This window comes from Hyaena hyaena, unplaced genomic scaffold (genome assembly GCF_003009895.1).
Source record: "Hyaena hyaena isolate Hyena2069 unplaced genomic scaffold, ASM300989v1 scaffold_195, whole genome shotgun sequence".
Classification (NCBI taxonomy): domain Eukaryota; kingdom Metazoa; phylum Chordata; class Mammalia; order Carnivora; family Hyaenidae; genus Hyaena; species Hyaena hyaena.
This window is the reverse complement of record NW_024080827.1, coordinates 894,460-919,673: the sequence shown is the minus strand read 5'-3', so window position 1 is coordinate 919,673 and position 25,214 is coordinate 894,460. Positions and strand designations below refer to the sequence as shown.

The following is a 25,214-nucleotide window of genomic DNA, read 5'->3' as shown; positions in this document are numbered from 1 at the left end:
AGTTTGCCTTTGTATTTTGTTAATGAATTTTAAAATAATTTTATTATAAAAACATTCTTGAAGTTTAATTTATTGTGTTTAAAAGGCCTACCTCACTCCAAGATACTAAAACAAAATTCTCCCACTTTCAGTTCTTTTGTTGTTTCATTTGTTCACATTTAATTTTGACCCAGTAGAATGTTTTCTGATAAAAAGTGTGAGGTAGGGATCCAACTGTGTTTTTTAAGCACCTTATATTGAAGAATCTATCCTTTGCCCACTGTCCCACTGGGTTGCAGTTGAATTTGGTTATTTTGGCTGGGACTGCACTATGTGGCTCATGGTTTTATAAACATTATAATATTTTTAACAGCTATATTGAGATTTAATTTACACACCATAAATTGGACCAATTTAAAGTATAGAACTCAATATACACTATAATCCACTTTTAGGTCATTTTCAAAACTACAAAAAGAAACTTCATACACATTTGTAGTCATGCCTCATACGAAGTATTTTGAAGAATTGCATTGAATATGCAAATTTATGTAGAATATGTGCTAAAATGTATTTTTTCCCACATCACGCTCCTTTGGAGTGAGAAAATCAAAGCTCTGGAAATATTGTTAATCCTGTACAGATCTGTCTTGGGAAGCTAATGTATCCTATTTTTCTGTAGGGATTATAAAGTAACAGGTTTCTAGTTTTTTAAACTTACTTTATGGTCTGTAGATTTCAGTCTTTATGTTAATACATATTTTGAATGTGTAAGGCAAGAATGTAGTATGTAGTGCTTTGTAAGATTTTTAGGGATAGAACCCTTTGTTCCTGCTAAACTCACCATGAAAATACTTGGAGAAATACTGAATAAATCATTGCAAAAATTGAACTTTTAGGAAATGTGTCCACAGATTTATATCTCTTTGTAAATAGCATGTGTTTATATATTAAAAAAATAAACCCATGTATATACAGTCAACTAATATTTGACAAGGAAGCCAAGAATACTTTCTAGGGAAAGAATCATCTCTTCAATAAATTGGTGTTGCGGTAGCTATATATTTACATGTAGAAGAATAAAATTGGATCCCTAACTTACACCACTCAAATAACTCAACTCAAAACGGATTAAAGCTTTAAATATAAGACCTGAAACTAAAACCTCTAGAAGAGAACCCAGGTAAAAAGATCCTTGACTGTGGTCTTGGCAGTAGCATTTCTGGATATGACACCAAAACACAAGCAACAAAAGCAAAATAAACAATTGTGGGACTACATCCAAGTAAAAAGCTTCTGCAGAGCAAAAGAAACAATCAACAAAATGAAAAAGCACCTATAAAATGAGAGAAAATACGCACAAAAACCATATAGTAAAGAGGAGATATAAGAGGAACTCATACAAATCAACAGGAACAAAACAAATAATCTGACTTAAAATGGGCAATGCCTGGGTGGCTCAGTTCATTAAGCACCTGACTTCAGCTCAGGTCATGATCTCACCATTCATAGGTTCGAGCCCCATGTCAGGTTCTGTGCTGACAGCTCAGAGCCTGGAGCCTGCAGCCTGCTTGGATTCTGTGTCTCCCTCTCTCTCTCTGCCTCTCCCCTGCTAGTGCACTCTCACGCCTCTGTCTCTCAAAAATAAATAAACATTCAAAAAATTTTAAAAAAATAAAATGGGCAGTGGATCTTGGTAGACATTTTTTTCCAAAAAAGACATACAGATGGCCAATAGGTACATGAAAAGATGCTCAACATCATTAATCATTAGGGGAATGCCAATCAAACCCACAATGAAATGTCACCTTACATGTGTCAGAGTGGCAATCATCAAAAAGAGAAGGAATAACAAGTTTTGGTGAGGATATGGAGGAAAGGGAACCCTCGTGCACTGTTGGTGAGAATGTAAACTGGTAAAGCCACTATGGAAAGCAATATGGAGACTTCTCAAAAAATTAAAAATAGAACTACCATATGACCCAACAATCCCACCCCTGCATATTTATCCAAAGGAAATGGAAATAGGATATCAAAGAGTTATCTGTATTCTCACATTCATTGCAGCATTATTCACAATAACCAAGACATGGAAGCAACTTAAATATCCACTGGCAAATGAATGATAAAGAAAATGTGGTATGTATACAACGGAATATTTTTAGGTCATAAAGAGAAGGAAATCCTATCATTTATGACATCATGAATGAACTTTGAAAGAATTACACTATGCGAAATAAGTCAGAGAAAGACAAATACTGTACCATCTAACTTGTATGTGGAATCTAAAACACTGAACTTATAGAAACAGAGAGTAGAATGGTGGTTGCCCAGGGCTGGAGGGCGGAGAAAATGGGGATGGTGGTCAAAACGTAGAAACTTTCAGTTATAAGCTGAATAAGTTTTGGGGATTTAATGTGCAGCATGGTATCTGTAATTAATAATACTGTCTTAGATACTTGAAAGTTGCTAAGAGAATAGATGTTACTGCATGTTCTTACTGCACACAAAAAATGATAATTATGTGTGGTGATGGATGTGTCAACTAACCTACTGCAATAATCATTTCATAATACATATATGTATCAAACTTTCACATGGCATACCTTAAACTTACACAATGTTATATGTCAATTATATCTCAACAAACCTGGAAAAAATGTGCCTGGTAGAATGTAAAATGGCACAACAGCTGTGTAAAACGGTAAGTTAATTCCTCAAAAACTTTAATCTAAAATTATCCTATGACCCAGGAATTCCACTCCTGAGTATATATGTAAAGGAAATGAAAGCAGGGACTCAAATATTTGCACACCCATTCTCATCACAGCATTATTCATAATAGCCAAAAGGTGGATACCACTCATGTGCCATGAGCAGGTGGATGGATAATCATAATATGGTACACACATACAATGGAATATTATTCGGCCATTAAAAGGGAATTTTGACCCATTCTATGACATGGAGGAATTTTGAAAACTTTATGCTAAGTGAAATAATCCAGTCACAAAAGGACAAGTATTGCATGATTTTACCTACATGATGTATCTGGCATAGTCAAAATTGTAGAGATAGAAGGTCAAATGGTGCCTGCCAGGGGCTGAGGAGTGAGGTGGAGGTCAATGTTTAAGGAGTGCAAAGTTTCAAACAATTTTGGCAGAGAGATGGATGATGACGTGATGGTCGTACAACAGTGTGAGTATCCTTGCCACCACAGAACTGTATACTTAAAAACGATAAATTTTATGTTATGTATATTTTACCATAATAGAAAAACTAAGTGAAAAAGACAGATGAGTTGGAAAGCAGGAACATACTGGTATTTTTTTATTGCTGTGTTTTAATTATTATTTATTTATTTAATTTATATTTTGAGAGAGTGGGAGAGAGAGCATGAACAGGAGGGGGGCAGAGAGAGAAGAGAGAGACCCAAGCAGGCTCCATGCCATTAGTGCGAAGCCTGACATGGGGCTTGAGCTCATGAACTGTGAGGTCATGACCCGAGCCAACATCAAGAGTCATACACTTAACCACTGAGCCACCCAGGCGCCCCTGTGCTGGGTGTTTTATTTTTTATTTTTAAAAATTTTTTAAAAATGTTTTATTTATTTCTAGGAGAGAGAGAGAGAGAGAGACAGCGTGAGCAGGGGAGGGTCAGAGAGAGAAGGAGTCACAGACTGAAACAGGCTCCAGGCTCTGAGCTGGCAGTCAGCACAGAGCCCGACGCAGGGCCCAAACCCACGAACCGCGAGATCATGACCTAAGCGAAAGTCGGACGCTCAACCGACTAAGCCACCCAGGCGCTGTGTTGGGTGTTTTAAAACATCATTATTTCATCCCTAAGCTGCTCTTATGCAGTAGGTGATGTCATCTTGATTTTACAAACAAGATAATTGAGACTCTGAGGGCCCCAAGTCCAAATAGCCATAAAAATGGCACAGGCAGGATTTGAACTGAGCTCTTCTTGTCTCCGAACACTTGAGTTTTCTTCCACATCATGTAGGGAAACTGTAACATCACTTCATGACAAAGGGCTGACTTGGTTATTAATTTGACTTGAGAATGTATTTTGCCTGGAAATCATTAGGGAGAAGATAGGTAACCAGGGATGGCCAAAACATGACATATCCTTGGCCTGCAGAGGAAAACATTGCACAATAGCAGGTTTTATCCTTTCCTAGCTGCCCTAGGAGTGACACTAGGAGTGAGTAAAACAGGGTGGGGAGCTTAGGTGTTCATATACCAGTAGCTTCTGTTACGTTAGTTCCTTAGCTATGTCTCTGAGGGCTCCAATTTTTCTCCTCAGAACTGCCTCTCCTGTTGGCCATGGAAAGCTCTCCCTTCTCCTGTCACTACCCAGCAAGCAGCACCTCACAACCACATTATGTTAGGATTATCTGTCTCCTTGCTTTTTCTCCACCAAAATATAAACTCTGTATCACCAACATTTAAACAAAGACTGGTCTGTAGGAGGGGCTCAACAAAGGTTGAATGAAGGAAATATTTATTTCTCAATATTTATTTATATCAACAGCTCATGATTTATGAAGCTTTGCCTGCTTTATGTAAAGCTCTATGATAGCACAACAATAAAATATTCTGACATTTGGCAAAGATTTTGTAGTCTACAGAGCAATTTTAAGTCTGTATCATCTTTTGAAAGGACTCTTTTGTGGTAGATTGATTGGATAGGGAACTGGTGTCTCAAGAAGTCAAGTAACTTGTCTATGGCCACAAAGCTAGTGTCAGACCTGAGATTTGAACCCAGGTCTTCAGTTTCATGGATTTTTCTTACAGAGCTGTCTGTTTAATAAACTCAAAAGCTACCATAATGACATGGGCCACTGCGTCTACCTTTGCCAAAATTCTACCAAAAAAAAAAAAAAAAAGAAACACCATACCTTGCTCTGGGTTGGTGGCTTGCTCCAGGATTCTAAATCCACAAAAGACTGAGGATCTTTCATGAGAGCTTCAGCGAAAAACTTGCTTTGGTACCAGACAGAAAAAGAGATCCAAGTTCTCAGAGGTTTCCAAATAGTTGTGCTAAAAATAATTTTCTCCTTTAGTCCCAAAGAGCCAGAGGCCCTGGAAGTCATTCATGGGGGTGAGGCTCAATCAGGGGCTGATCAAAATTACAGTTTTGTTTGAGATAAACCTGAAGCTCCTGCTTTCTTTGACGGGTGAGTTTAGAGATTCCTCCATCTCTGTGTGTCGTGGCCTCTTTTTCAGATTTGTTTACTTAAGTTTTTCCTTCTTAATTTGTTTTCCACTGAGTGGAAGTTTCAGGAAAAAAATTACTCACTGACTGGAAATTAGTTGTTAACTTAGAGAAAAGAGTCATTTCCTATTTGAGAATTTTCAAGGTAGAATCTTCAAATTCTGGATATTGGGTGGTGTCTCATGGACTGAACAGGGAGAGGTGGTAAATATTCTTGGTAAATAAGGCAGGAAAAGTGTCCCTCATCCTATGTGCTGCGAAATGGACATCAGGACTGCCCTGATCTCTTCTTTGTTTTCTGCTGAATGGATAAATAATTGGGTATTTTTAGAAGACTGATATGTCTTTGTTACTATAGAGAATTGATCATAACAACTCAAAAGGCAGAATGGTTCTCCAAAGCCTGTGACTGCTCATCTTCGGTGTAATCAGTTTCTTTGTTTCCTTCTGATACGTACTTCTTGCATCTCCTTAGCAACAGCAATATATAATTCATGATGTCGTTTATGGAAATTCAATGTCTGAAAAACCTTGTTATCCTGCTTTCCCCACCGTTCCTTTCAAGCAATTGAGAACGCTAATTGGAAGAAGTATTTTCAAAGTTATCGAGGTGAACACTGATGATAAATTTGACCAAGAAGATGGATGGGCTCCCCATCTCGATGATCTGCATTTTATCCTAGCTGTCCACCCTCCCATCTGGAGGAAATGGTCTTTTGAATTTGTTGGCTCTCCAAAATATGAATTCTATCATAAGGTAGTAAAAACCATGCCTTGGGCACAGAAGTGAGACAGGTTTTGTTTGTTTGTTTGTTTGTTTGCTAAATTATAGGAGGATTTTTTTTAACAAATAGTTTATTGTCAAATTAGTTTCCACATAACACCCAGTGCTCATCCCCACAAGTGCCCTCCTCCATGCTCATCCCCCCTCCCCCCCACACCCATCAGTCCTCAGTTTTTGTCAGCATTCAAGAGTCTCTCATGGTTTGCCTCTCTCCCTTTCCCCCACCATTTCCCCCCTTCTTCTCCCCCTTGGTCCTCAGTTAAGTTCTAGGAGGATTTTTTTTTAATTAGTCAACTTTATGTATACATATAGCATTGTGTAAGTTTAAGGTGTACAATGTTATTTGGTATATTTAAATATTGTAATATGATTGTTGCTGTTATCAAATTACATAATTATAGTACAATAATATTCTATATTCATCTTATTGTGCCTTAGAGCTCTAAGGCTTATTTACCGCTTGTTACAAGTTAGTACCCTTAAACTCCATCAATTTTATCCCCCTCCTTCCCTGATTACCATCATTTTACAGAGTATGGTCTTAATCAGATGGAGTCTGGGTTTGTCTTCTCATCCTCAAAATAAAATGGTATCCTTCATTATTTTTAAGTTTTCTCACAGTTCTTAATGTCCCCTAACAATGTGTTGTACCTGATGAGATGGAATTTGTAAAAAATGCCACTTCTATACATGTAGCATGTTTGTATATGCCTTGAAGGAGACAGTTCCTGAGAGAAGTCACTCAAGTGACTCTTTTAGTGCCATGCATACAAGGAGGCACTAGGTAGTAGCTTGATGAAGGTGTTTTCCTCTTAGGGATTTTTGGCTGGAGATGTATTAAGATTATTTGCTTAAAGCTTCCATGGTCTTCTGGAAGGAAGGAACCAAGGGTCCAATTCCTCTCCATGATGCAACTTTAGGGAAGTTAGTCATGGACTATAAGGTTGGCCTGGCCCAAATCCTGTTATCCAGAAAGGACACCCCAAGAAAGGACACGGTTGATCACAGAATGGAATTGGCCAGGAGATAAGTGGGAATCTGGGCAAAAAGGTCTAAAGGATTTCGGGGTGGTGGATTTGGTACAGTGTATGAGTGAGGCCGCGAGTTTGTCTGCTTTCAGTCATTCTGTCAAAGCAGATATCCTTTGGAGGACAGTGGTTAAACACTGTGAATTAAAAGGATCATTACACTGAAACTTAGTAAGGGGGTACTATTGGGGTCAGCAAGAGTATCTCCCACAAATGGACAAGTATCTACTGGAATGTACATAACTAGTGTTCAACAATGTCACCAATTGGTGGCAGCTAAATCCATGGTGGGGGGATGGGGCATACAATTAAGGGTTTTGTTTTGTACGTTTTCATTGGAAGTAGGTTGGAAATAAGGATGACTACTTTTGAACCAAGATTGTTCATGTAAAGGAAGATATAGGTCTTGAGTAGTCCATGTGCTATAAAAGCAAATGGAACGATAGCAATTCATTGGGGAAGAAAAAGTATGGCCATATTGAAAAACCACATGACTGTATTGAACTTGAACAGGGAAAGCAGGTCCCTGGGGTTAACTGCTTCCATTAGTTCAGTACCAATATAACATCACACAATAACACTTTGTTATGTATAAGAGAGCCTTGACTATCTGACTTAAAGGAATCTCCCCTCTTCTAGACACTGAAGTGTTGTAAGAGGCTGAACTAGAATATTAGTCCTTACAAGTTTAATTTCAGGTGTTTTAGCCATTGGATATGTTAATTTATTTCTATAAAGTAATGACTTCTTAAAGGACTTTTTTATTCACTCTATGAAGTAGTGCAATCTCCATTAAAGAACTTAGAAATGGTTTGTTGACATCCAAAATAAACAGATGTATTCTTGTGTTACTGTCTTACCTTGGCTGAGTGTTGATATGATTTATGGGCATTTCTATTCACTTTCCTGTGTCATTTGCAACTTCCTTAATTTCTCTTTAATGTTTAATGATAAAGTTTCTTGTATTATTAAGGCATCATGGCATTTTTTTGTTCTGCAATGTTAAATTTTTTAAATTATTTTTCATCTCAGATAGCTCATTATGATCTGTACCTTCTCTGACATGTTCTTCTTTTCAGAGAGAACTAGCCTTTGAAATTGTCTCCGAGAGCATTCAGAGCTCTGATGGGGCTGTGGCTTGTCAGTGACTATTTCACTCAGCTTTTTTGATGCTTATTTTAGAGACAATGGTGAAAGTGATGGATGAAATAATATGCCAAAGCTTATTTCATTAGGTTAGAATAAAACTCATATTCCATTTTTATTTGCCAGTCATTCCAAGGCCAAGATATTCTTCTGATTTGCCTATGAAGAGAAGTTTTTTCTCTCAGCTTGTTGCTTTTATTTTCTTGTAGCCTTAACTCACTTTTCAACTGAAGTCCGTTCAACCTAGGCTAATCCAATCAATATCCACAGAACATCTAACAAGGTGTTGATTCAGCTCTCAAAGAAAGGGTTCAAGTTTGTAGTTTTGCCAATTTCCTTGGTGTAAACACTCCCATGATGAGGGTGGGTGTATTTTTCTGATTCAGCATTTTCAAATTCTTTGGGTAGATACCCAGTGGAGGAATTATGGGATCATATGGTATTTTTAATTTTTTGAAGAACCTCCATACATTTTCCACAGTGGTTGCACCAAATCACATTTATACCAATAATGCACGAGGGTTCCTTTTTCTCCATATCCTTGTCAACACTTGTTATTTTCCTGTCTTTTTGATGTTAGCCATTCTGACAGGTGGAAGGTGGTATCTCATTGTGGTTTTGATTTGCATTTCCCTGGTGGTTAGTGATTTAAAACAACAACAACAACAACAAACTTCCCATCATGGCCAATTTCAAGCCACTTGAAACCTGACCTTGACTAATGCAAAGTTGGGAAGATAGTTGCAGAACTGGCTACTTTGTTAGGTACTAGAATTATTAAAAACAAGTTATAGCTGATATATAATGAGCACTTATATGCTAACACATTACATCATTACTTCTTTTAAGCTTCACAATAACCTCTTGAGGTGAGTAATTTCATCCTCCTTCTCTTATAGATGAAGAATGTAGGAAGCCTGATCCATAGTTCGTCTACCCAACCACACTATACCATATACCTCCCTTGGATGTTGCTAACTTTAGAAAGTCAGGTTTCTGCATCCAAAGAGCTTTCAGTCAGGTGGAATGCACACCTGACTCTTAACTCCCCAGAGCACTAGATTCTGCCCAGAATCTAATATTTTTCTAGCCACAGTGCCTTGCTTATTTCATTTCCTCTGGCTTGCAAGTTCCTGTTAACCATGTCTTCCCCAGCCCCTTTCTTCATCTTCTCAAATTTTTCATCCTTATGCATTGCCTTGTCCAGAAAGTCTCCTTGATGCTCCAGAAAGTCTCCTCCAAACTCCCCATCAGGTACAGCCTTCCTTTCCTGGGAGCCCTCCTGGTACATTATTTAGACCTCTCTTATGCACCTTAGGTCATGGATTCTCAACTAGATCTATTGAATCACCATACCAGCAGATTATATCTAGGCATTTTTATTTTTCAACAGCTCCATGAGTAATTCTGACGGATAGCCAAGTTTTGGGAATCTTTGCCTGCTCTTCTATTGTTCAAATGATGCCCCTTCTGTTAGTCCTTCCAAACCAGGGTGTTTCAATGATACAAATCTGGTCTTCTCCCTCTTTGATCTTGGTTTTCTATTCATTATCTCATCACATATTTATTGAGCTGTTAATATATGCTAGACACTGAATGTTTGGTCTTGGTATTCAAGGGAGAGTAAACATAGAGCTCTTATAGAGGAAAAATTTAGTGGAAAAGACAGGTATTCATCAAATACTCACAGAACTATGTTTAATAGGATGAATTCCCATCATCCTGAAGTTTCATATGAGGACCCAAAGTAGTGAATAAGTGGGCAATCAGTCCCCACATATCCATTTAAGACTTGCTAAAAATAGCTGGACCAGCATCCACTTTCAGTCCACATAAGACAAAACTAGAAGTTCAAAAATGATTAATGGTTGAAGAAAGCCTTCAAGGTAGGGAGCTGTTAGCTGATAAGGGAGTGCTGAGGAGCTCTCCACTTCTTTTTATTTATTTATGTATTTAAATATTTTTATTTATTTCTAGGAGAGAGAGAGAGAGAGAGAGAGACAGCGTGAGCAGGGGAGGGTCAGAGAGAGAGAGGGAGATACAGACTCTGAAACAGACTCCAGGCTCTGAGCTGGCAGTCAGCACAGAGCCCGACGCGGGGCTCGAACCCACGACCCGCGAGATCATGACCTAAGCGAAAGTCGGACGCTTAACTGACTAAGCCACCCAGGCTCCCCTCTCCACTCCTTTTTAATGAGAGAGGTGGGAGAAGTGACACCCACTTTCCAGCCAAGTAATGAGGACCCCAAAGGATCACTGATAGTGTGAAAGGTGCCTGCAAAAAAGAAGCTAATTTTTCTCCAGTTGGATGTTTAACTAAGCACTTTCAGTGCAAAGCTGAAAGCTTTGCAGAAATCAGAGAAATGTGATAAACAGTTTGTGGGGGAGCTTGACCCACCCCTGGAACTTGATGTCTTATGTGATCATAGAAACCAGAGAATTCTAGTTCTGTAAAGTCAGAAGGCCATTGGAGAAGAGAGCCAATATAAGGGTAGCCATTGGAGAGGCAAAGGTACATGAGTTTCCCAAGAGGCAGATGGTGTGGAGGATGAGCTGGGACTGGGGCATCTAGATGGAACCTTAAGCCAGGATAGAGTCTTCCTAGTGTGAGGAAGCCACTAAGAAGCCACCAACTACATACAGAAGCTAAGGCTGTCACAGGGCAATGCAAAATACCAACCAAGGAGTGATCCATCCATTCAGGAAACTCTATAGTATGGAGGTCTCTCAGAAAGCTTCTACCAATCCTGGGAATATGTTCAACTAGAGAGAGCTGGCATTTGAAGACTTGGGGCACAGCTATGTGTGCCAGGAGAGAACCATGCAAATAGCACATATTGAGTAAAAATACTTTAATCATAATTTTCTAATTCTCTTACCTTTTTTTAAAATTTTATGTTTATTTATTTTTGAGAGAAAGAGAGACAGAATGTGAGCAGGGGAGGGGCAGAAAGAGAGGGAGACACAGAATCTGAAGCAGGCTCCAGGCTCTGAGCTGTCAGCACAGAGCCCGACACGCGGCTCGAACTCACAGACTGCGAGATCATGACCTGAGCTGAAGTCGGACGTTTAACCAACTGAGCCACCCAGGCGTCCCTCTTACCTTCTGATTTGACTCTAGGCATGTTCAAAGCATGTAGGGGTAAGAGTTGAAAGAGGAAGACAGGATCCTGATGTGCACGGAGCTCACATCCCAACAAGAATTTCATGCCATCAGGGAAGGAAGGACCCCAGAAGGCATCAGCCTGATTTTCCCATTTTATAGACCAGAAAACAAATGACTTGCTCAAAGTTCACAATTACACACGATGTTAGAATTAAAACTTGCATTCTTTGAATCATTGCCAAGAGTCACTCCTCACACAGCATAGCCTGTCATCAAGTACTCATTCCTGACTTCACATGGAGGACACGCTGCAGTATTCTTTATATATACCGATAGCCATCATTGTGGATAATTGAGAATTAACAAATAGGACTATCTCAGACCTGAATTCTTGATCCCTCCCTTTACATTCAAAATATCACTTCTTGTAAATTATAAGAAAATTTTTAAAAATTGCAGAAAATTTCATACAGGAAAGCAACGCAGGGTAAAATCTGGTGTGCCCAGCGTCCCACGGTGAGTTACCTGAGGGAAAAATATTGTTTCCCAGGTGCCCCCGTTCACTTATGATCCCTTCCCCCCAATCCCTTCATTTCATCTGTTGTGAAGCACATTCCACCCATCATATCATTTATTCCATAACTAGTTCAGGAAACCTAGCATTTTTTTTTTATCATCTTGGATAATAAATAACAGATTGACACCCTGCAGCTCCATTGCCCCTTGAGGCTTCTTAACCAAAAAAACGAGCATACTTTAGATAAGTCAAAAATGTCTTAAAAGCGCTTTACTCACAAACTGCCATACTGTGCCCTAAAGTTCTGAAATGTAATTTTATGGGGCTGTCAAGCGTCTTCAGTGAAGTTTTTGGAGTGCATGGGGAGCTCTCCAATGACTTGTTACAGAAATTCCAAGAAGCGGTGGGTTCATGGAAGGCCTGCCCCAGGCAGAGTTGTGGGAGGTGGGGGCGGGGGCTCGCGCTCGGGGGTGCAGCACACTGAACGTCCAGCATGGGTGTTGCTGGTGCTAGGTACTCCGGTGTTCGGCTGGCTGTCACTAACACGACCTGTCAAACTGTCCTGAGATTTTTTTTTTTTTAACACTAGAGAGTCGATGCTGTGTTTAAAAGTCAGATAATCCAAGAATCTCAGAATGTGAAGTTCAGTGGGGTGATGAGTTGCTTTGGGGGCTTAAGAGTCGACCAACCCGCAGAGAATGGGGCTCATCTGCCCGGGGGAAGCAGGTCTCTGTAGCCGCCTCCATTCCCACCGTGGTGCAGTCGGACCAGAGGGACCAGGGGGAGAACTTGGGCATGACCGCCAGGAATACAGACCACCTCAATATGTTTGCTTCATCACCGCTATGCCTCTGGGCTATGCTGACTTCAATTTGCACACTCTCTTGAGACACATCAGGCATGTGAGAGATGCTGTATCTGTGTGTGTGTGTGTGTGTGTGTTCTTTTTTTTAAAAAATTGAGATATGGTTGACGTATGACATTATATTAATTTCAGATGCACAGCATAGTGATTCAGTGGATGTATATATTGTGAAATGGTCACACAGTCTAGTTGACATCCATCACCACACTTAGTTACAAATTGTTTTTTTTTTTCTTGTGCTGAGAACTTTTAAGATTTATTCTCTTAGAAACTTCTAGGTCTTCAATGCAGTGTTCACTACAGTCACCTTGCTGCACATGACACCCTCTGGGACTTATTTATTTTATAACTGAAAGTTTGTACCCCTTGGTGCCCTGCACCCATGTCACCCACCCAACTCCACCCCCAGCCTCGGAAACCACCAATATGGCGTCTGTAGTAAGAGTTTATTTGTTTGTTTTTTTAAAAAATATTTATTTAATTTTGGAAGAGAACAAGTGAGGGAGGGGCAGAGAGAGGGGACAGAGGATCCAAAGTGAGCTCTGCACTGATAGGCTGAGAGCAGCAAGCCCGATGTGGGGCTTGAGCTCACAAACCTTGAGATCATGACCTGAGCTGAAGCTGAGCTCAACTGATTGAGGCACCCAGGTTTTTGTTTTTAAATTTCCCGTATAAGTCTCTCTCAGTCTGACTTGTTTCATTTGGCATAATGCCCATCCATCATATGGCAAAGGGCAGGATTTCCTTCTTTTTTTATGGCTGAATAATATTCCATTATATATACATACCACATTTTCTCTATCCATTCATCCATCGATGGACACTTAAGGTTGTTTCTGAGATGCCGCATCTTTGAATGATGAAAAATAAAAAATTAGTTACCATTCATCAAGTGTTTATTGTGGCAAGGCACTGTCCTATGCACTTTACATGTACTTCTTGTTTATTCTTTATCAAGAACCCATGAGGTAGCTGCTAGGACTTCCTCATGGTGGGCATGGGGACCGACGTTAGGGGCAGATTGTCTTTGCAGCCATTGGCAATGGCAATGGCTTACGAGCATTGCTGGTAACTGGCAGAGCGAGACTCCAAAACCTCCTCTTCCCCATACTGACAGTCTCCCGTCAGGCAATACCTGAAGCCTCCCATTTTTTTCTGCTAGAAAGCTTTCCTGCCCCTCTGCCTGTCTTTGAGTCTCTGCCAAAAAGCAAGTGATGGTGGCTGACTCCCTTGTTCTCATAATCTTTTCTTGTTCTCATCTGGTTAGTCTTCACTTATTTACACAATGTGGATGCTCATAATCTTTTGTTTTATTTCTTAATTTTTCTGGAGTTCCAGAAGGGAAGAGGGGCCAAATATGGGAAGCCAACACCTATTTTTAAGGGGTTTGCAATCTCTGTTGTGAATTCAGGTTTCTGTACATGAGTTAGACTTGATACAGACTCAGGTACAAGTATACACTTTATATATGCTCCTCTGTAACAAGAACCCTGTCTTACTCATCTTTGTGCTACCTCCATGCAGCCAAGAATCTAGAGGTGCAGCATATAATTGATGGATTAATGACTAATGCTAATTAGATGCCAGAGTATTCAATGCTGATTGGGTTCTAAGGCAGCCACTGACCAATATGTTTCAACAGCCGTGTGAGTAGCTCTCCTGCTCCCTGTCTCTCCCCCGACCTATGGCAACAGTCTCTGACCTGCTCTCTCTGGCCTTGCAGTTTTCTGCCTTCATGTCCAAGCTCTTGTGTGCTACAAAACAATGGAGATGTGATAAATAAATATCTGCTAAATGAATGAATAATCTCACTTTCCTATTTACATCCATTCCAACAGTTAAATCCACTCTGTAATTTTCTTGACCCAAAGATATCCATTAGATAGGACTTTGCAAGTCAGGGCAAATACAAGAGACAATCACAGAAGGCACAAATGGGAAGAAGGATTATTTGCTAGTGTGTGGGTGGCATTGATTGGAATGGGGAGACTCAGCTTGCTCTTAGTTTCCCAGAGCACCTTGGCTGCCAAAAGCCAAAAGCATCTTCTCTCCCTTCCAGCTGGCCACACAGGGCCGCTCTTATCTCTTTTCAGATAGTCACTGAAAAGTACCTATCTGGCTTTCCAGGAAGGGTTAGCCAGTGGCCCAGGGCAGGGGACCTATCTGAAGGGTTGTCGCTAGCAACCCAGAGGAGATTCTTCAAGGGGCTAACAATCCACGTCATTTATTGGGGTTCCTAATTTGAAGGTAGCAAATCATATCACACATTTAGGAAGCACCTACTACATGCTAGCCACAGTGAGTCCTGGCCATGTAGCGAAGTAGGTATTATTATCTTTTTATTATAGATGTAGAAACTGAGGGTCCCAAATGAGAGAATTTGCAAAGGTCGTGCAGCTCCTAAGTGATAGATCTGACATTCAAGTTCATATTTTTCTGACTCCCAAATCAAACCTTTTGTTTAATATGAGGACAGTAACACTGCTTAGCTCCTATGATTGTGGTCAAGGTTAATTGAAATAATCCATTGAAAAGGAGTCACACGTTGCCTAGAGCATAGTAGGTGCTCAATAACTACCAGGCGAGTTAATGTTGCTGGCATTATCTCTGCTGCTCTGACTCCTGCATCTTTGGCTGTATTTTTTGATGAACTGTCTGTCCTCTGTTCTCTGTGTCCACTTTGTTTGCAACTGAAAAACATCCAGAGGCCCATCGTTGTTTGCAGGGAGGCCAGAGGCGACATTGCCATTTAGTGATGAAACCTCCCTATCCTGAGGGGGTTGAAAGCATCTCTGTGACATTATCTAAGCAGAAAAAGAGTGATGATGGTGGTGATAATCATAACAATAGCGCACATTTATTGAAAACCCCTAAAGTAGCTTCTTTTGGGGCATCTCAGTTCTATTCCAACAGCCTGGTGTTTCTAAATGTCTACTCTACCCAGATAAGGATGACCCTTGTTCTCTGCTTTGCTTCTTGCTGAAAACATTTGAGGCATTCTGGGAGGAGCCTGGTGGACGCCAGCCAGTCTCAGAGTCCAGAGTGACAATAGACCCAACAAAGACAAAGATTTAGCAGCAGGTGGTACCACTTGCACACATAACCCCTGCCAGCCAAAACAACATTCTCACTGACTCCATCCCAGTGGATGGAAATCCAACAGTGACTCATAGTGTGCTTGGGAAGAAAGCTGAGTAGAGTGGTTTTGGCAAAAAAAGACAAAAGCAATGGAATGTTACCACAGTCTAAATTAGCAGGACTCTCCACATCTTCTCTCTTCCCACTGACATTTCTTTGTGTCAGCTGGCAGAGTAAGACCACGGGCTTTGAAGGTTAAAGTCGTTTTTGCCCAACCATGTGCCCTTGGGCAATTTGCATGCCCTGCCTAAACTTTACTTTGCTCTTCCAAAAGTAAAAATTGAAAACTGCTCAAACCAGGGATGATTGTTAAGATTAATGAAGTAATGCACCTCATTGACTGGCATTTGTGCTTCTCAAGAAATGGTGGTTTCTGTTGGTGAAAGGAGAAGCAATTTTAAGTCAGAGACCTTCCTTTTTATAAAAATTTTTTAATGTTTTAATTTTATATTTGAGAGACAGAAAGAGACAGAGCATGAGTGGGGGAAAGGTAGAGAGAAAGAGGGGAAAACAGAATCAGAAACAGGCTCAAGGCTCCGAGCTGTCAGCATAGAGCCCGTTGCAGGGCTCGAACCCACGAGCTGTGAGATCATGACCTGAGCCGAAGTCAGATGCTTAATGGTCTGAACCATCCAAGTGACACAAAGGCAATCATTTTTTTTTTTAAAAAAAACAGTATTTAGAATTCATCTTTTTGCTGGTGCTGGGAAATGCCTTTCTTTGGTGGCTCCCCTTCTGGGTTCTAGATCTGTGTTTTCAGAGTAATCTCAACTATGTGGTTAGAGAAACTGCCCAAGGAAATAGCTTCTAAGCAATTTCTTAAGACTTGAAGGCTGATGTCAGGTATCTGGGAAAATAGGGGTGAGGTGGGGTAGAGTAGGCTTTCCAAACGGAGCTAACAGCTTGAGGAAAAGCCTGGCACCGAGACGGGACAGGATACCTTGGAGAAACTGGGAGAAAGCTGGTGAGGAGCAGAACAGTGTGAGAAATGCAGATGGAGACAGAGGCAGAGGCTGATCACAGGAGTGGAAAGGCTGTTGTGGATCTTGGACTTTATCTGAACAGTAATAAGAAGTAAGTGAAGAGTAAGATTGGGAGTGGCAGGACCATACATACAGTTTAAAAAGATCTCTTAGGGATGCCTGGGTGGTTCAGTCAGTTAAGCGTCCAACTTCAGCTCAGGTCATTATCACACAGTTCGTGAGTTCAAGCCCCGTATTTGGCTCTGTGTGGACAGCATGGAGCCTACTTTGGGTTCTCTCTCTCCCTCTCTCTCTGTCCTTCCCCTGCTTGCTCTCTCAAAATTACATAAACATTTAAAGAAAAAAAAAAAAGGTCTGTTGGACTGCTGTGTCAAGAAGGATTGAGGAAGGCAAGAATGAAGGGTTATGGTAGACAGCACCCTTGGGTGAGGTAAGAAAAACATCCAACCGTGGATCATGTTTGGAATAGAACTGGTAACAGGTTTGGTTTGTTCATTTTCTGTTTTGTTGTGTGGGTGTATGTTTTTATATGTGTGATTTCCTTTTAATATGTTTTCCTATTCATAGTTGAGAAAGTTTTTTTTATCAAAATACATGTATTCTTTTTTAACCTCAAAATTTATTTTCTATGCTCTATATGCTGAGTATAACTGTCATAGAGAATTATTCATATTTTATTTTACATATCTAGTCATTAAAGAACACTTGTAGGGGCTTCTGGGTGGTTCAGTTGGTTAAATGTCATGATCTCATGGTTAGTGAGTTTGGGCCCTGCACCAGACTCTGTACTGACAGCTCAGAGCTTGGAGCCTGCTTTAGATTCTGTGTCTCCCTCACTCTCTGCCCCTCCCCCACTTGCACTCTGTCTGTCTGTCTCTCTCTCTCTCAAAAATATATAAAAACAGTAAAAGCTTTAAAAAATAAAACTTGTAGAAGAGGAAAAGGTGGAAAAAATAAAAGTAACTAAACTATAGTTCTATTTTTCATAACCACTGTTACCATTTTAGTTTATTTTTCCGTTATTTTTTGTTCTGTGTATGTTTGCACACATGCATAGATTCTTTGTGCAGAGATTTGTATTATTATCTATCATGATTGCTGCTTGCTTTTTCTTTCTTTCTTTATAATTGAAATGTACTTGACACATAACATTGTGCAAATTTGAGGTGTAAAACATGTTGATTTGATATATTTATGTATTGTAATATATGATGGCCACTATAGCCACAGTTAGCTTTTTTAGAATCTACATATAAGTGATATCATATAGTTTTTCTCTGCCTGATTTATCTCACTTACCAAAATGTCTTTAAGATCCATCCATGGCAGGATTTCCTCCTTTCTCATGGTTGAAGAATATTCTATGATACACACCACAACTTTATCCATTCAACTGGTGATTGGCACTTAGGTGGCCCATATCATGACTATGGTGAATAATGTAGCAATAAATAGTGTAGTGCAGATATATCTTCTACATCCCGTTTTCTTTTCACTTGGGTATATACCCAGAAGTGGGTTTGCTGGATCATCAGCTTGCTTTTTCTTTAACTTAATATTATATAATAAGCATTTCTCCTCTGTTATTCTTTGGAAACATTAATGGGCAAACAATATTCATCAAGTAGTTATACCATAATTTATTTAATCTCTTTCCCCTCATGATTGGACAATTAAGCTATTTCCATTTTTTCCTGTTATAAATGAGATTACATTGAAAACTTTTGTGCATAAGCCCTTACCCCTATTTAAGATTATTTCCTTAGGATAGATTCCCAGAAATGGAATTACTGGGTCAAAAGATTTGGATGTTTTATGTCTCTCTTGGTACATGCTGTCAAACTGCTTTCCAAAAGGTTGTGTGAATTTATACTGCCCAATTCCTGTATGAGAAGAAAATCTAGGGGAATGTGAGCTCTCCAAGAATCAGGCACCCTTAGTCCCTGGAACACAGACAGAACCACAGAATTTTTAATTTGGAAGTAACTTTAAAGGTCAGCAAAGTTGACCTCTACTGATCCTTGATCATAGCAGTATGTTTTATGGAAAGGACACTGAACCTTTTTCCACAGTGGTACTGACAATTGTACCATCTCTGGGCTAGGTGGCCCCAAATTCCCTACACAGCCCCTTCCAGGGATTAAGCCCTGGCCATTTGTAATTTCACAGAACTAGGGTGCATAGTGGGTGCCCAGCTCACCTTGGCAGATGGGATATAGGTGATGAGACACATTGCCTGGGTTGAAGTCATCTTGTTGTCTCACTAGGTGGACAGCTGTATGAGGACACCAGAGTTGCCCCCTTGGTAGGGCCAGATCTCAAGGGCATGAGAGGCTACTTTAGTTCTAGGGGTCAGGAAAGGCCACATTAAGGATGGAACATTTAAGGAGATTTCTGAGGATGATGTAGCTGGGTGAAGAGAGGAATGGAGTCCTCTAGGAAGAGAGAAGAGGCTATGTGAAGGTCCTGAGGCAGGAGAGGGTGTTGAGAATTCTAGCAATGAAAAGAGAGTGGTTTGGGGCTTAGAAAAGGCAAGATGTCCTATAACAGAGGCAGTCAGAGAAATAGATGAGATCAAATCACTCACGGCTTGAAGAGTTTAGATTGTATCTTAAGAGTAATAAGAGCTGCCAAGTAGGGGAAATCGTCATCTTTGTTACTGTTAAAATGATTCTCTGGCTGTAGTGTGGACAGCAGATGAGAGAGGGCTCGGGAGAGGAGATGAGTGACCAGTCGGGAGACTGATGCAGCCAGTCAGGCACTGTGGGGTCAGGGGATACAGAGGAATGGAGAGATTTTAAACGTACTTTTGTTTAAGTCTTAATGGATCAGGCACAGTTTCCTGTGGGAACCTCTGACCTTGTCAGCACCAGCTAGCTATGGAGCACTCTGTTTCTGCCCTATAGCGCCCCCCAGCCTATTATCACACTGGTGATGGTTTTCACTTTATGTTGTCTGCTTTCTCTCTGGACTGTGAGTTATCTATTGTTTATTGTTTTGCTCACTGTTGCACTACTGCCATCTAGAATAGTACCTGCCACATGGCAGGTACTTGATAAGTGGTTTGAAAATGTGTTGAATTGGTCCTTACTGTGTGCCATCATTGCACAGAGTCACTGTGCACTGTTTTGTGTGCTACACTCAGCAACCCCAAATGAGGTGGTTGATATTTCATCCGCATTTTAGAGAAGAGGGCCAATTGCCTTTATCACACTCACATAAGTATGAAGCGCTAGAACCGTGGCTCGAATCCAGATTTGTTGGTGCCAAAGACCATGTGCAAGAACACCCAGCCACATTCCTGCCCTCACCATCCCCAGGCTTACATGTTAGGGAAGCAGGGCTTTTGCTTAGATCATCACCAAATAAGAAATCCTGGCACAATGAAGTAGGCAGCAAGTGGGTGTACATGGAACTCAACCCAACTTAGACAGTGTAGACATACAATGGAATGTTGTTCATCTATGAAAAAGGAATGAAGTTCTGATACATGTCATGACATGGAAGAACCTTCACTTATTATAAGTGAAGGAAGCCAGACACAAAAGGTCACATTTTATATGTGTCCATTTGCATGAAATGTCTAGAATGGGTAAATCTGTAGAGACAGGAAGAGATTGGTTGCCAAGGGTTGGAGGTTGGCATAAGAAATGGAAAGTGACTGCTGAATGGTTATAGGGGCTATATTTTTGCATGAAGAAAATGTTTTGGAACTTGCTAGAGGGGGTGGCTATAGCCATTTAATGTAATGCACTAAATACCACTGAATTGTTTACTTTAAGATGGTGAATTTTATATCATGTACATTTCACCTCCATAAAAACTAATGCATGGAAATGAAATGCACTAGCTCCAGGCTAGTGGTTAACTGAAGAGCAAGGAAAGGATCAAAATGGAGCCTTAAATAAACCTATAATTTTTTATTTTCTATAAAGATAAATAAATTTTTTATTTCTTTATAAAAGATCTAAAATGTAAAAACCTAGCATCATTTGTGTTAATGCTGGAATTCTTCCATAGAGAGAAGGGGAGCTAAGGCAAAACAGAGTAGTATAGCTGAGCATGAAGGCAGAGTTGGCCAAATTTCAGCCTAATTCTCCATCTACTAAAGCCTCCGACTTTAATGTAAAGGGAGAGACTTCAAGGTCATTAAACTTAGATGCCATGTGTGTGGCTAAAGTTCCCATCTTAAAATGAATGCATTGTCAGTGTGAGATCTGACAAACTACAAATATCAGCTTCCAATAATTAGTCTCTGTTCCCTCAGATGAAGAAGTTGTCAGAGATACAAGAGCACAGTGGGTGGAGGGCTGAGGCTTCCCAATGGAGGCTCCATAAAATGTCATGGGAAGAGCCGGTGCAAAACAGAGTAGCTGCCATGGCTTGCAGATCTGAGGAAGCAGATCTTAAGCATCAGCACTTACTGAGGGGCCACAGGACTCCGCCTGGGCTGAATCACTGTGCACATGTCCATGTGGCTAACGTCTAGAAGCACCACTTGGGTGGGCTGTGTTTGCCTCCATTTTGTAGCTGAGAAAATGGAGGCTCAGGTGAGGAACCTGCCCAAGGTCACAGAGGGAACAAGACAGAGCTGGGATTCCAACACCATCTGTCTGTGCCAGAGTCTGTGTTCATTGTGATGCCTCCTACCCAAAGATAGACGTTGCATATAGAAGTTGCTGGATAAGCACTTGTTTAATAACAAATGATAGCAAAACAAAATGGTTTTAAATTGGCAAAGATGCACAGAATTCAAACCAGCTAGAAGGCAGGCATGTTCATAGGCTGTACAAACACAAAGTTGTTCCTAAGGCACAGCCTTTTAGGAATGCAAAATTTATGTTGACAAATACATACAAAGAGTCTGAATATTATGCCACCCTTTGTCTCTACACTTGTGATTTAATTTGAAGAAAAATTTTAAGAATGTAGGCAAAGCTATATGTATAATGATGCCATTTTTTGGTTATAAATGATTTCTTCTACAGTTACAGATAGGTTAAGTCAATGGCACATCAACAAAAGGACTACTTTGCAGCCACTAAAGTCTATGTTCTACAAGAAGATTTAATGACAAAGACAAACATTTATTATGTGTTAATTAAGGAAAAAATTGGCTGCCAAATAGTGTTTCTAGTGTTGGAACATTCATTTTGGCTTTAAAAAGTAATATATGTATCACAAAGATGAGAAGCCACAGTACCAAATATTAATGTGGCTTTATTGCTCTGCGGAGGGGTTATGAGTGATTTATAGTTTCAACTTTCATTTCTGTTGTGGTTTCCAAATTTCCATGAGAGCCAATAAGCATATTCCTTCTGGTTTTAAAAAGTCAACAAATGAATGCTGCATCAAAACAAAACAAATTCAGTCTACCCACCCAGTGTATAGGATCATGTACAGATAGAAGGAATGTCCTTTGTCTAAAAGAAATAAAACATTGATAACATAAGAGATTATTTGTAGATATTTATCTCAGTGTATTTTCTCTTCCTCCTCTATTTTCCCTCCATCCTTCCTTCTTTCTTTCCTCCCTTCCTTCCTTCCTTCCATTTCCTTCCTTCCTTCCTTCCCTTTCCTTCCTTCCTTCCTTCCCTTTCCTTCCTTCCTTCCTTCCCTTTCCTTCCATTCCCTCCCCTCCCCTCTCTTCCCCTCCCACCTCCCCTGTCCCCTCTCCTCCCCTCCCCTCCCCTTTCTTTTCTTTTCTTTTCTTCTTCAGTGTACAACTTTAGCTTCTTCTCTTCCTGGTGCCAGATTTAAACATTTGATTAAAGTTCCAAATTCTCCTCTTCTACACTTTCTCATTGAGGAATTTGAGAGCAAAGAGTCTTGGATTTTAGACATCTGGGAATGGCCAAGATTTTGGATCAGTTTTGTGAAAAGATGTATTTGTTCAGTTGAGCAAGTGTGAAGCAAATGCTTTCAGCGTGTCTATTAATCTTAGTGGTCTGAGTGATGTAAGGGTACTCTCACTCATGTTTTATGATGTTTGGTTTCATAAAAATATGTTTGGTTTCAAGGCATTGGCCCCTGTTCTCTGTTGACTGGGAACAAATTTGGAGTATGGAAGGCATCTTGAATTTTTTCCCAAACCTAGTTTGTTTTTTAATCATCAACTGGACCTCTGTGATGGTTATGACTAACACATTTGTGAGTTCATGAAAACATTTATTTTAATAGAAAAAAAAACCTCATAGAACAGCACTAGAATGAGAGTGCCCTATACTGGATTTTGCCAAAAGGCTCCTGCTGGATGGTTTTAGGGATAGATTCAGATGTCTATTGCTGCTTGTCTAACTGAGAAGAAATGGGGGCAGCTCAATTTAGGTCATGGATTGTAAAAGGTAACAAAGGCAAAACAAAAGGAGTTTCTGGTTGAGTTGGGGAAGCGAAGCCTGATTTATAGTAGCTATGACACAGAAGGAATTCTCTCTGGATTACACCAGAGTTGAAGTTGATAATGTGCCCAATGGCATAAAATTAGTGCCCTCAAGAGCCGTGTTAGGGCATTCTATATCTTTAATCAAGCTTCAGAACTTTGAGATGGCATGGGGCAATGCTTATGTTGTAATGTTCAGTGAAAAAGTCCCAACTTAGAAATGTGTGCATAGGATTTTCTAAGGAGAAAAATAGAAACAAAGAAAAATCACTTTAAAAAAAACCCAGAAAAATGTAACAAAATGTTTCCTGCTTTTTCACAATCATGGAACTATGTTGGTTGTTCTCTACCTTTCTCTATTTTCTGACATTCATGGAACTATGTTGGTTGTTCTCTACCTTTCTCTATTTTCTGAAATTCTTAATGATCATGCACTATTTTTATGATAAAAGACTCAGTCATTCATCCAACATGCAGGTGCCAATCACCACCGTTAGAGATTCAAAGATGATTTAATTATCTGTCATGAAGAAGCTTACAGCACTCTTAGGAAGAGAGACAAATAGATAAGAAGTGAACAGTTGCCATGAAGGAGGTATATTTGAGGTCAAAGTGTGAATCAAAAAAAGTAATGGTATTATATTTACATGCAGGACCAAATTTTAAAACAGTTAAGTGCATATGACCATAATGCCAGGGTCCTGTACTCATGAAAGAACACGATCTCTTCGTGTCTAGGTTGTTCTGTCTAGTTAAATGTATTTAGATGGAGGTGCACACCAGTGTTGGGGTTGGGGCTTTGCAACTGGTCAATTTGGGAAATGTCATGAATCAGTTCCTCTGAATCCTTGTCTCCACTACAGAGGCTGTAATTTCACTGATGTATTTCTTGAATTCTATGATATTAATGTGTGGTTACCTTGCCCCTTTGGATCATGTGTTTTAGATGGACAATCTTCCTTTTTAATTTTAACAGTCACCAAAGCGTATCACTTTTAGCAGGAAGTAGAGCAATAAAGAGCTCAACAAATAGTTAGAAATCACTTTCCAGAAAGAGAACATGGGTTTTGGATTGGGTCTCAAAGGGTTTTCTGAAGAGATAGTGCATTAACTTGGACTTAAGACTTGTTTGCTTTGGCTGTACTGAAGACTTTTTTGGGGTGTTTGTTACTTTTTAGCATCTCATCCATGTTGTAAGTGGTTGAGTTTGCTCACATTGGTTATCTCCAGGTCAAAGAAGTATTATTCATTTGTTACACAAACAGTTATTTAGTGTCGACTATGTGCCTGGCCTGTTCTCAGGACTGGGGTGACTGCAGTCAGCCACAGACAAGATTCTTACCTTTGCGGAGAGATAGATAACAAACATGTAGACAAACAAATGAATAAGGAAATTGGTGCTAAAATGCCATTCAGAGGGTGGTAGTGGAGGGGTTGTGTGCACATTGCTTGTGTGGTTCATTTTAATCAGATTTATCACCAGTTGCCTGGGCAGGATGGGTGCCCCTGGGCTTTGGTGTCACTGTCCCCTGGGTCTTACTCACAAGCCTGGTGCCCACCACCGTGGCTAGCTGTGTGTCCTTGGGAGAGTTACATAACTAATCTGAGCCTCTCAGCTCTGTGTTGGGGACAAGGAAGCTCCCTGTCAGTTGTGTTGTGATGATAAAATGGATTAAGTGAAGGATGTGGATCATATTAGCTGCTCAGAAACAGAAGGGTTGACACACGCTCTTTTAATGCTGCCTCCGTTCTTAATGCTGGTTCTGCCAGGATCACTGGGATTCTAAGCCTGACAGCTTTTCCTTCTTATATCATCTCCCAAAAAAATAGCTCTTCAGGTACACCCATGGCTTTCTGGGCTGTATTTTAGCTCTAGTTAGTTCTCAGGTGTGGTAAACTGAGTAATGGCCACCCAAAGACATCCATGTCCTAGCCCGCAGCACCTGTTAGTATGCTACCTTACTTGGCAAAGGGGCTGTGCAGTTGTGATGAAGTTACTAGTCTTGCAAGAGGGAGAGCATCCTGGATTATCCAGGTGTGTCCCCTGATGACAATTCAAGGGTCGTTA

General features: G+C 40.2%; 1 protein-coding gene across 2 annotated transcripts in view; it reads right to left on the bottom strand.

The window, feature by feature from the left end:
- C1QTNF7 (C1q and TNF related 7) overlaps window positions 1-25,214 on the bottom strand; it is a 111,288-nt gene that overhangs the window by 11,165 nt on the left and 74,909 nt on the right. Inside the window, exon 1 of one of the 2 annotated variants that reach the window (XM_039241556.1) lies at window positions 13,435-13,451. The exons of the other annotated variant lie outside the window; for it this stretch is intronic. The gene's annotated coding sequence lies outside the window, so the exon portion shown is untranslated. Of the gene's footprint in view, window positions 1-13,434; window positions 13,452-25,214 lie in introns of those variants that run through there. 2 annotated transcript variants of the gene reach the window in all.